This window comes from Canis lupus, chromosome 15 (genome assembly GCF_048164855.1).
Source record: "Canis lupus baileyi chromosome 15, mCanLup2.hap1, whole genome shotgun sequence".
NCBI lineage: Eukaryota > Metazoa > Chordata > Mammalia > Carnivora > Canidae > Canis > Canis lupus.
In genome coordinates, this window is record NC_132852.1 from 4,827,376 (window position 1) to 4,836,806 (window position 9,431).

Here is a 9,431-nt window from a genome sequence, read left to right on the forward strand (position 1 = left end):
ACAAAGTTTTTTCTGTAAAGGGCTATGCAGTAGAAAAATATGAGGTTTTGCTGATCATAGTTTCTGTTGTAACTACTCAGGTCTGCAGGTGTGGTGCAAAAGCAGTCACAAGCAATATGCAAACAGATGGGGGCATGGCTTTGTTTTAATAAAACTTTATTTCTAAGAACAGGTAGTAGCTGGCTTCAGCCAGTGCACCATGGCTGGTGGACCCCTGGCTTGCATTTGTGAGACCATGAGAGCTGAGATGGCCTCCGGTGATTCCTAGCTTCTAGTATTCACGTTCTTGTGTCATCCCCTCTTTTTCCTTGTGGACTAGCCTTATTGACTCATTTCTAACACATGGAGTAAGGCAGTAGTGATGGATGCCACTTCTGGGCTTAGGTTATAAAGAGACAATAGATTCAATTTTGGGTGCCCTCTTCTCTCTGACTTGCTGACTTTGAGGGAAGCTAGATGCCATATTTACGGCTGTCCTATGGAGAGGCCCATCTGGCAAGGAACAAAAGGAAACTTTTGGCCAACCCAGCAAGGAACTTAAGAGACCCTTAATCTTTTTTTTTTTTTTTTATTGAGCAAATATCAATTTTATTTATTTATTATTTATTTATTTATTTATTTTAAATTTTTTTAAATAAAATAATTTTTTATTGGTGTTCAATTTACCAACATACAGAATAACACCCAGTGCTCATCCCATCAAGTGCCCCCCTCAGTGCCCGTCACCCACTTACCCCCACCCCCCGCCCTCCTCCCCTTCCACCACCCCTAGTTCGTTTCCCAGAGTTAGGAGTAAGAGACCCTTAATCTAACAGCTTTCAAGGAATCTACTTCTGCCAACGACTGCTTGAGCGAGCGTCACAAAACGGATCCTTCTCTGCTGAGCTTTCAGATGAACTACAGCCGTGGCTAACAGCTTGACCAGAACTTCGTGAGTCCCTGGATCCAGAAACGCCAGGCCAAGCTGTGCACAGTTCCCACGACCCACAGAAACCCAGATACTCAACATTTGCTGTTGTGCAATGGGTAACTACTACAGTGAGCTCGAGGAGAAACATTACAAGACATTCAGAGGCCTGTGTTCTGGGGCCAGGGTTTGTGTGAATCGAATTTAGGTACTTACCCATCTGGGCAACATTTAAAGGAGTAAAGATGGGGCACCTGGGTGGCTCAGTCGGTGAAGCATCTGCCTTTAGCTCAGGTCATGATCCCAGGGTCCTGGGATCCAGCCTCACATCAGGCTCCCTGCTCAGTGGGGAGTCTGCTTCTCCTTCTGCCTCTGCCTGCAGCTCCCCCTCCTTGTCCTCTCTTTTCTGTCAAATACATAAATAAAATCTTTTAAAATACAAAAAGAATAAAGGAGTATTCTATATAAAACTCCATATCTCTGGCTTCGTTAGAAAAGCTTAGTGATTTTCACCACTAGGGCCCACATTCCTACATGGGAACGTCAAGGTGTATCCAAAGATCTCTTGCCCCTTCCCGTAGAACCAAAGCCCCCTAAGTCAGAGCCCCCACTTGTTATCTTTCACTGGTTTGTCTCACTTCTTCAAAATGCCTGGCTCTGATGAGTCTGATCTTGCTTTGAGATCTTTCCTATAATAGAACAAAGGTGTTCTCTTACCTCCCGGTCATGTCTTGAGTCTGGGACATTGGCCCTTTGTGCGATGCTGGCTGTGTCACACTGCCCACGCCCACAAGTTCTGCTGCATGGGCCTCAGGGAAGGCCCAGCTCAGAGCCTGGGCATGAGGTATGAGTGGTTTGCCTCTGCGCCTGTCCTTCGCTCTCCCTTCCCTTCCACATCTGGAAGACCTCTCTCCCTCCCACAGCCTTTAAGGAAAAACACTCTTCAGCGCTCAGGTGTGTGCACACACGCGCCTACACACAATTGTAGAATTCACTGTCACTCAGAAGCTACGTTTCCCTATTTCCCTGTTCTTGACATAGAAGAGTTAGAACAACTTTTCCTTCTTCCACCTCATGCAGAACCTCGCCGCCCCTCTTACCTGATGTCACTTATCTCTGACACAATCTCTGTGAACCCTTGACTCTCTTCCCTTTTCTCCACCCGCCTCCTCCCCTTCACCTTCTTACAATCGCATGGTTTCTATTTTTCTGTGTTGCCTGTGTTTGGATTCTCACTCTTTTGAGTGCCAGGTACTATCAGCTCATTAAAAGCACAGTCTACCTCAGATATGGATATATGTACCTACTGATTTAAACTACCATGACTCAAAATTTATCTTGATTTATCTTGTGTGGAGGACATATTTGTGTTTGTGTTATAAGAATTTCACAAGATGCATGTTTTAGGAAACACTCTGGCCTCGGGCCAAATCTTGGCTTTAGCACGCTACTTAGGTACACATAGCTCAGGACACCTGCTCAGACCTGCCTACCCAGCTACGGAACTTGTCCACCCGACGACAAGGTATCAAAACTGGGGGGTGAGGAGGGGCGGACTAACAAAAATATCTAGCTGTTGTCACACGTAGTACATATTTGAGAAAAATAACTTAGATAATGGATTTTATTTCTCCTGGAGACTGACATTTGGCGACCACCCACCCTTGTGTTCATAGCGCTGTGAACATCATGGGTCGCTGGACAAGGGAGACCGGGTGGCCAGGACGGGGGGTGCAGCTTTCCAAAGGGCTAGCGTTGCTTCCGTCAGTTCCCTGTAGCTTCCCGGGAACTAGATTTTCTTCTAGAAAATTGGTGCCGAGAGTCACAGTTTGCCTTGTTCAGTTCCCTGACATTTTTTTTTCTTTTTTAAGATTTTATTTTATTTGGGAGAGATAGAGAGAGAGCGTGAGAAGTAGAAGGAGCAGAGGGAGAAGGAGAAGCAGGATCTCCCTGAGCAGGGAGCCCAAGGAGAGGCTCCATCCCAGGACCCTGGGATCATGACCTGAGCAGAAGGCAGACGTTTAACCAATGGAGTCACCCAGGTGCCCCCTTTACTGACTTAATATTTGCCTCTTCCTTGGACAGATGTGGAAGCTCCAAGTATGAGCCTGCAGACCCACAACAAAGCCGCACCCACTTTTTCAACAAACAAAAACGATGCATTTCTTCATCCTTTGGAGATAGTTTCTTACAAAGAGGAAAGCCCTTTCCTCTAGTGTGAGAGATCTGTTTCTATTTTTTCTTTCTACCTGTGCAAGTAAACAAGACGGCTATTCATTCTCCTCCCCCCTTATTTTATTTGCTCTTCTTTGAAGTTCCCAATGTTCCCAACGTGCCCCCCTCACCTTCTCCAGGAGGACAGACCCACTGGGTTGGATCCTGATTGGAAGAATCCAGCTTCACTTCCTGGGACAGGAAGGGAGGGGAGGTGCTCTTCCCGGATCCCAGGGAGCGTCGAGGTGGAGCAGGGCAGAAACCAAATGCTGCTTTGTTGAACAATGAGCTCCTGACTCGCCGGAAGTGAGAAACATCTTAGCAATTAAGGAACTGTGTCCTTCCTCCCTCTGAGTTAAGCCTGCGTAGTCCTGAAACGCTGATGTCTGGCCTGGGGAGCCCCGTGTCTCACAGGGTCGGGAGCTGGACACTAGCTGTGTGCCCTTCCCCTGCAGGCACCCACGAGCCAAGAGCCAAGCCTGAGGTGTGCGGCCACCCACACCCTCCTCGGGAAGCCCAGCCCCTCCCAGCTTAACGTTCTCTGGAGCACGAGTGTCCCCAGTCTCCCTGGTTGTCCTGTTGCCGCCCAAGGAGCCCGTCCAGCATGTTCCGGGGAATGGGAAGAGGTGATGGGTGGAAAGAGTGACACCCCTCGCTGTAGGATTGGGGGAGAGCTTGAGGGTGGGCGGGAGGACGACGGGCTGGGTGCAGGAGACTGAGGCTGGAGTGGGAAGAGCACAGTGGAGTAAGACTCCCTTTTTAGTTTATTTTTTTATCATTTTTTAAGATTTTATGTACTTATTCATGAGAGACACAGAGAGAAGGAGAGACACAGGCAGAGGGAGAAGCAGGCCCCAAGCTGGATGTGAGACTCGATCCCGGGACCCCGGGGTCATGACTTGAGCCACCCAGGTGCCCCAAGACCTGCTTTTTAAAGGATCTAAGTGAAGGGACTTTCCTTCTGGAATGTGGGGAAAATATTAATTTGCCAGACTTTAATTTTTTGCCTTTCTCTGGTAAGAATTCTAGAAACATGAGTAAAATATCCTATTGGTACCTGAAAGGTCCATTGCAAGAGCCTAAGGGGGTCAGCAGGAGCGTCGGTGAAGGGGAGGGCCTGGAGGCCCACGACCCCGCCAGCCGTGTGCTTGTGCTCATGTGCATCCCCCGGGGCGTGGAGGGGACAGCAGCAGGGACCACGGCCAAGGGGCGCTGCGCGCCGGAGGGCTCGGCTGTGCCCCTCACGCAGACACCCTGGGTCTCAGCCCTGAATGCACAGCAGCGTCACCCAGGACCTTCACAGAAGCAGCAAAGGACCAGCCAGATGCCTGCGGGTGGTGCCTGGGGCGTGATGAGTAACTCGGAAACGAAACGCGGCCCGCACGGCACCAGGAACCACTGCTCTAGAGGAAGACGGTTCCCAAGGGGAGGCCACTCCCCTGGCTTAGGGACATACCTCACCTGTGGCTGCTCACCACCTGCACGCCTCCACGTCCCTCCCTGTGGCGACACAGGGACAACGATCAAGTGAAATGTGCAGCTTTTCCAGTTCCTTCGGTCATGTTCACCTGTGACGGGCACCGCACCCAGCAGGGAGCATCACCCGACACCCAGCTCTGTGAGTCACTGGGACTCGGCTCCTCCGCGAGGCAGGTGTGAACCAGGGCGCTCCGGGCTGCTGCCCGCATGGCCCGTCTGCTGGGCCTCTGCTCCCTCCCTCCGGGGTGTGAAGCTGCATCCCTGGTGCCTCGGGTGGACGCCCTCCTGCCCTTCCTCCCGGTCATCCTGCCTCTGTAGGCTTTGTGCACATGGAGGGAGTTGTGTAGACAGCCAGCTCCTCCTCCAGAGGCAGAGTCAGTCTGGAAGGCTGGTCTGATCACCCTTCCAGATGCCATCGAGTGGGTTCATCCTTAACTTCCTTCATTTCTTCCTCTACCCTTCCTCCCCCTGCTCCCCAGACACACTCACTCTCTCACTGGTCATTTCCCATCACTGTGTTCCATCTTCTGTGGGATCCAGTTCTGCTGTAGAGGGCCCCATTCCCCCCGGGGACCCAGAGCCGCCTCCCCCAGCTCCACCAACTTCGAGTCTGTCCTCTTCCCCATCTGTGCACCTGCTGTGCAGACCCCACCCCCACCCCCCACACCCCCACCCCGGGCCCTGAGAGCTGCTTCCCTGCCTCGGCTGTCCTGGCAGATGGCTCTGGTGCTTGCACCCACCTGCCTCCTCCCACCCGCTGTCGGAGCTGCAGAAGGAACACCTGCTCCTGAGGACTCCCAGGATAACAGAGGGCCGCACTCAACCCCTGTGGTTGGCTCAAGCCAGAGTGTCTGCATCTCTAGTTCCTTTCAGGTTCCCAAGAAGAGAAATGCAAACAAGATTTGAGTGTGTCCTTGGATGCTCAGGGGGAAGCATGAAGCATGCTCATGCTGAGATGAGACAGGGAGATGGAGATGGTTCAGCGTAAAGCCTATAACTCACTTCCTACCTTGCCCACATTTAGGGATACAGGAGCCTTGGCAGTACCCCAGGCTCCTTTCACATAGTCACCCAATGGGCAGGAGAAGAAACTATGGCCAGCAGCCCCTTCCTGCCCCTTCGTTAGCTCTGTGGTCTGGGAACTGTCTCTTCACTAGGTAAGTTTTAGTTTCTTCCTCTCTAAAATCTGAGTAATGACACACACCTCAGTGCAGATCGAGGGTGTAATATAAAAGGCCATTCGTAACGGGTGGTCTTCTACTATCACTGCTATGACCACACTGATCCTCACATCATTATTTATTAAGTTAGGGAGAACTAGAAGGGATATTGTGGGTGGATACTGCTTCCTCTGTATTTTCTAGGATGAGGGAATGGGGGTGAGGGGAAAGGCCCATCATCAATCTTTCATCAACTCGCTACGTGACCTCAGGCGAGCATTAGAAACCTCAAAATAATATACCGTAGTCTGCTGGCTCCCTGGCAGATCCCAACAGAACTTCCTCCCTTAGAGCTGTGTGGCTCTGGGTAAGCAGCTTCACACCTCTGAGTCTTGGGCATCTCCTCTGTTTTATGAGCACACTCACATCTGCTCCCTAGAGGAACCAAGAGAGGTGCATGTGGAGCCCTTAGCATGGGATTGGCACCAAGGAAGCATTTAGTAAGCACCAAGTAGCTGCTGCGAGGTGGTGCTGTCGAAGCCAGAGAGCAAGGTTCTTGTCTCATGGAGTCAAAGAATGAATCTTGCAGACAAGGAAAGTGAGCAAAATGATAGAAGTTCAGCAAGCAAGGATACAGAGAGAGCTCTCTGGAGTGAGAGGGGTCCCCACAGGGCTGCCACTGGGGGCTTGTAGGGCTGGTCTTTTACTGAAAGCCAAGCAGGGAGCTTAATCCTTTTAACACCTCTATTGATATCACCATTGACGAAGGACTAGTGATGACATCTTCAATGGCTTACTTCATTTCAGGGTCTGGTTATGTTCTGTGGACCACAGAAGACCGTTATAAATAAGACCCCCCCTCTCCACCACCTAGGGCAGGGTGGTCTGGAGTGCTCCCTTATCTCTGGTTCCCTTACACCTTTGCATTTGGGGGATTTCTGTGGGCCTGATCCCATAGCCCTACTTTCTCCCTACCTAGCTTTGTCTGTCCCTTACTCATTCCTCACCCTGGAATAGTAACCCTAACTCCTTTTAGGGAATGGGATGATGACCGCTCTGGCTGTTTCCTGCTGAAATGGGGCTGTGGGCTGTGCAACAGTTAGAATCTATCCAGGGATTAGTCCAGGGCTTGTGGTATGGCTCCAGGGGCTCATGATGGACAGCAAATGGTGCATGCATTAGCACACGCAAAAAGATAAACATATGTAAGTATGAGGCCCAAAATTATGATTACATCCCTTAGATAAGATCCCCAATGACCAATTCTGTCAAATAGATTAGTGGATATCTTGATCTTATTTAATTGGTCATGAATGTCCCCTATTAATTGAGACACATTGTGGGAATTAACTGTAATGTCAAAACAACACATGCGAGGAAACTCTTCACACCCCAAATGTTGTAGCAATAGTAGACAGTCAATAGTGGCGCGGTTCTTGAGAAGTCCTTCTCTGACTTCACTTAATTCTTGGCCGAGTGTATCTAGTACCTGGGAAGTATCATTCAGATTTCTGCTCAGCAAGCATTCTGTTCTGTTTATTTTATGATGCAGTCCTATCATAAGTTCTGGAAGTCCCGTAGCAAGCGTTGAGTCTCTGCTTACCAGGAGGGTTGTTAGATGCTTGGCTAACGCCTTTATAGAGGTAGCTTCTAGAATAAATATGATTAAGGGATAAAGCCATCAAGAAGCCCTCTTTGATATCTAGCCTTAACAATATCTTTTTTTTTTTAAGATTTTATTTATTTATTCATGAGAGACAGAGAAAGAGAGAGAGAGAGAGGTAGAGACATAGGCAGAAGAAAAACCAGGCTCCAAGCAGGGAGCCTGATATGGAACTCGATCCTGGGTCTCCAGGATCACTCTCTGGGCAGAAGACAGGCACTAAAGCACTGAGCCACAAGGCATCCCTAGCCTTAACAATATCTTAATTATGAGGAATCACTGTCAAGTAGAAGAAAACTTGTCTCAAGACATAAGGGCATCCATCCCCAAGTTCATCATCCAATCCAATAATAAAGAAAGCGGGGCCATCCATTATCTGCCTAAGTCCATAGTGAACTCCATGCAGCGGGGTACACTCTGGCTTTAAAGGAATGATTTTGTCATCCCAGCCACACAGAATTGATCAAGGCTAGTTGAGTCATAGAATTATTGAGTAATTAATCCAATTTTCTAGTTGTTTAAATAATCACATGCCCATGGGGTTCTGTTACAATCTCCACAGAATAAGAAGCAAGAAGACTGCCTGTATATGAGCTATTGTGGCAATTTCTCTGCAGTTTACCTCAAGCTGTCTAGCTTAGGCAAACAACAAACATTTGAAGACAGTCAGAACTAGAATTTTACATCTGCCAAGATATTTTATTGAAACATAATTTTTCTCTCTAAAATCCTCTTCATTGGGAGTCCGTGTGGCTCAGCGGTTTAACGCCGTCTTCAGCCCAGGGTGTGATCCTGGAGACCCGAGATCGAGTCTCACATCAGGCTCCCTGCATGGAGCCTGCTTCTCCCTCTGCCTGTCTCTCTCTCTCTCTCTCAGTCTGTGTCTCTCATGAATAAATAAATAAAATCTTTAAAAAAAAGTTTTAAAAACATAAATCATCCTCATTTTTAATCAGAGATAGCCAAATAAAGACTATTTCATTTGCAAAACAAGTCCAATTTTAACAAACTTGGCCTATTTACATAAGCTGAGCAAGAATAATGGTTGACCATATAGATCTTTTAGAATCTGCTTTGCTGGAACTTTTCATAAGGGATCTCTAGGTTGAACTTTCAGTAGTCTCCTTAGGCCAGAAGCCAAGCCAAGTACTTACCGTCAGACATGTCTGCAATACCTATAGATGTGGGCGGATTCCTCTTTTCGAGGTTCCCAATATATCTTGAGGTTCCCACACCTGCCAGGAAGTGACATTCTTTACCCACCTGGTGAGGCTGCTGGGAACTCTATAAGCAAGGTATCAGGCCAGCATTTTCAAGGAGCTTTATGGCTCCATGTTTCATAAGGTCAACCTTAGTTCCTTAAAGCTGTCTGGTCATATCTGAGCCTACACGTGTCTCTCAAATACGACATTGTAGCCAAAGTCTTGGTAAAACAACCAAGGTTTCCAATGGTGTCCTGCTATGAGGACAGATTCTTACTGAACTTAGGCGAATGACTATGCTTGCCATGGAAGAAAGAATACTTACTGAGACCTTCAGAATTTCAGAGGGTTCAGGAAGAGAGAAAAGTTAAATGCTACAATTTGTTCACAAACGAATACTTTATCACATTTCTGTGAGTCATAGATATCTCAAGAGAAAGTTTCCTTAGTCTGGGAGAGCAAACATTAGAGAATTAGCCGTGTTTCAAACAAGAGTCACAATTCAATTAATCCCATGGAACTATTCTTTAATTTGAACGCAACTTTAGTTAATTTTGGACATTCTTACCCATTTCAATTTTGATCTTCATGATCTCAAAAGCCTGTATTTGTCCTAAAGTCCTTTTTATGAACTCCCTTGAAGATGAAACTCATTTGGCAAGACAGTAAGAACAATTATACATGGCAAAGACTCAGAAATGGACATTGTTCATGACTTGATGAGAATTTACAATACAGTTGGCAAATAACCTGATTAGGTTATTTCTGTGACACAGAACACTTCAATGATCAAAATACCAAGTGAT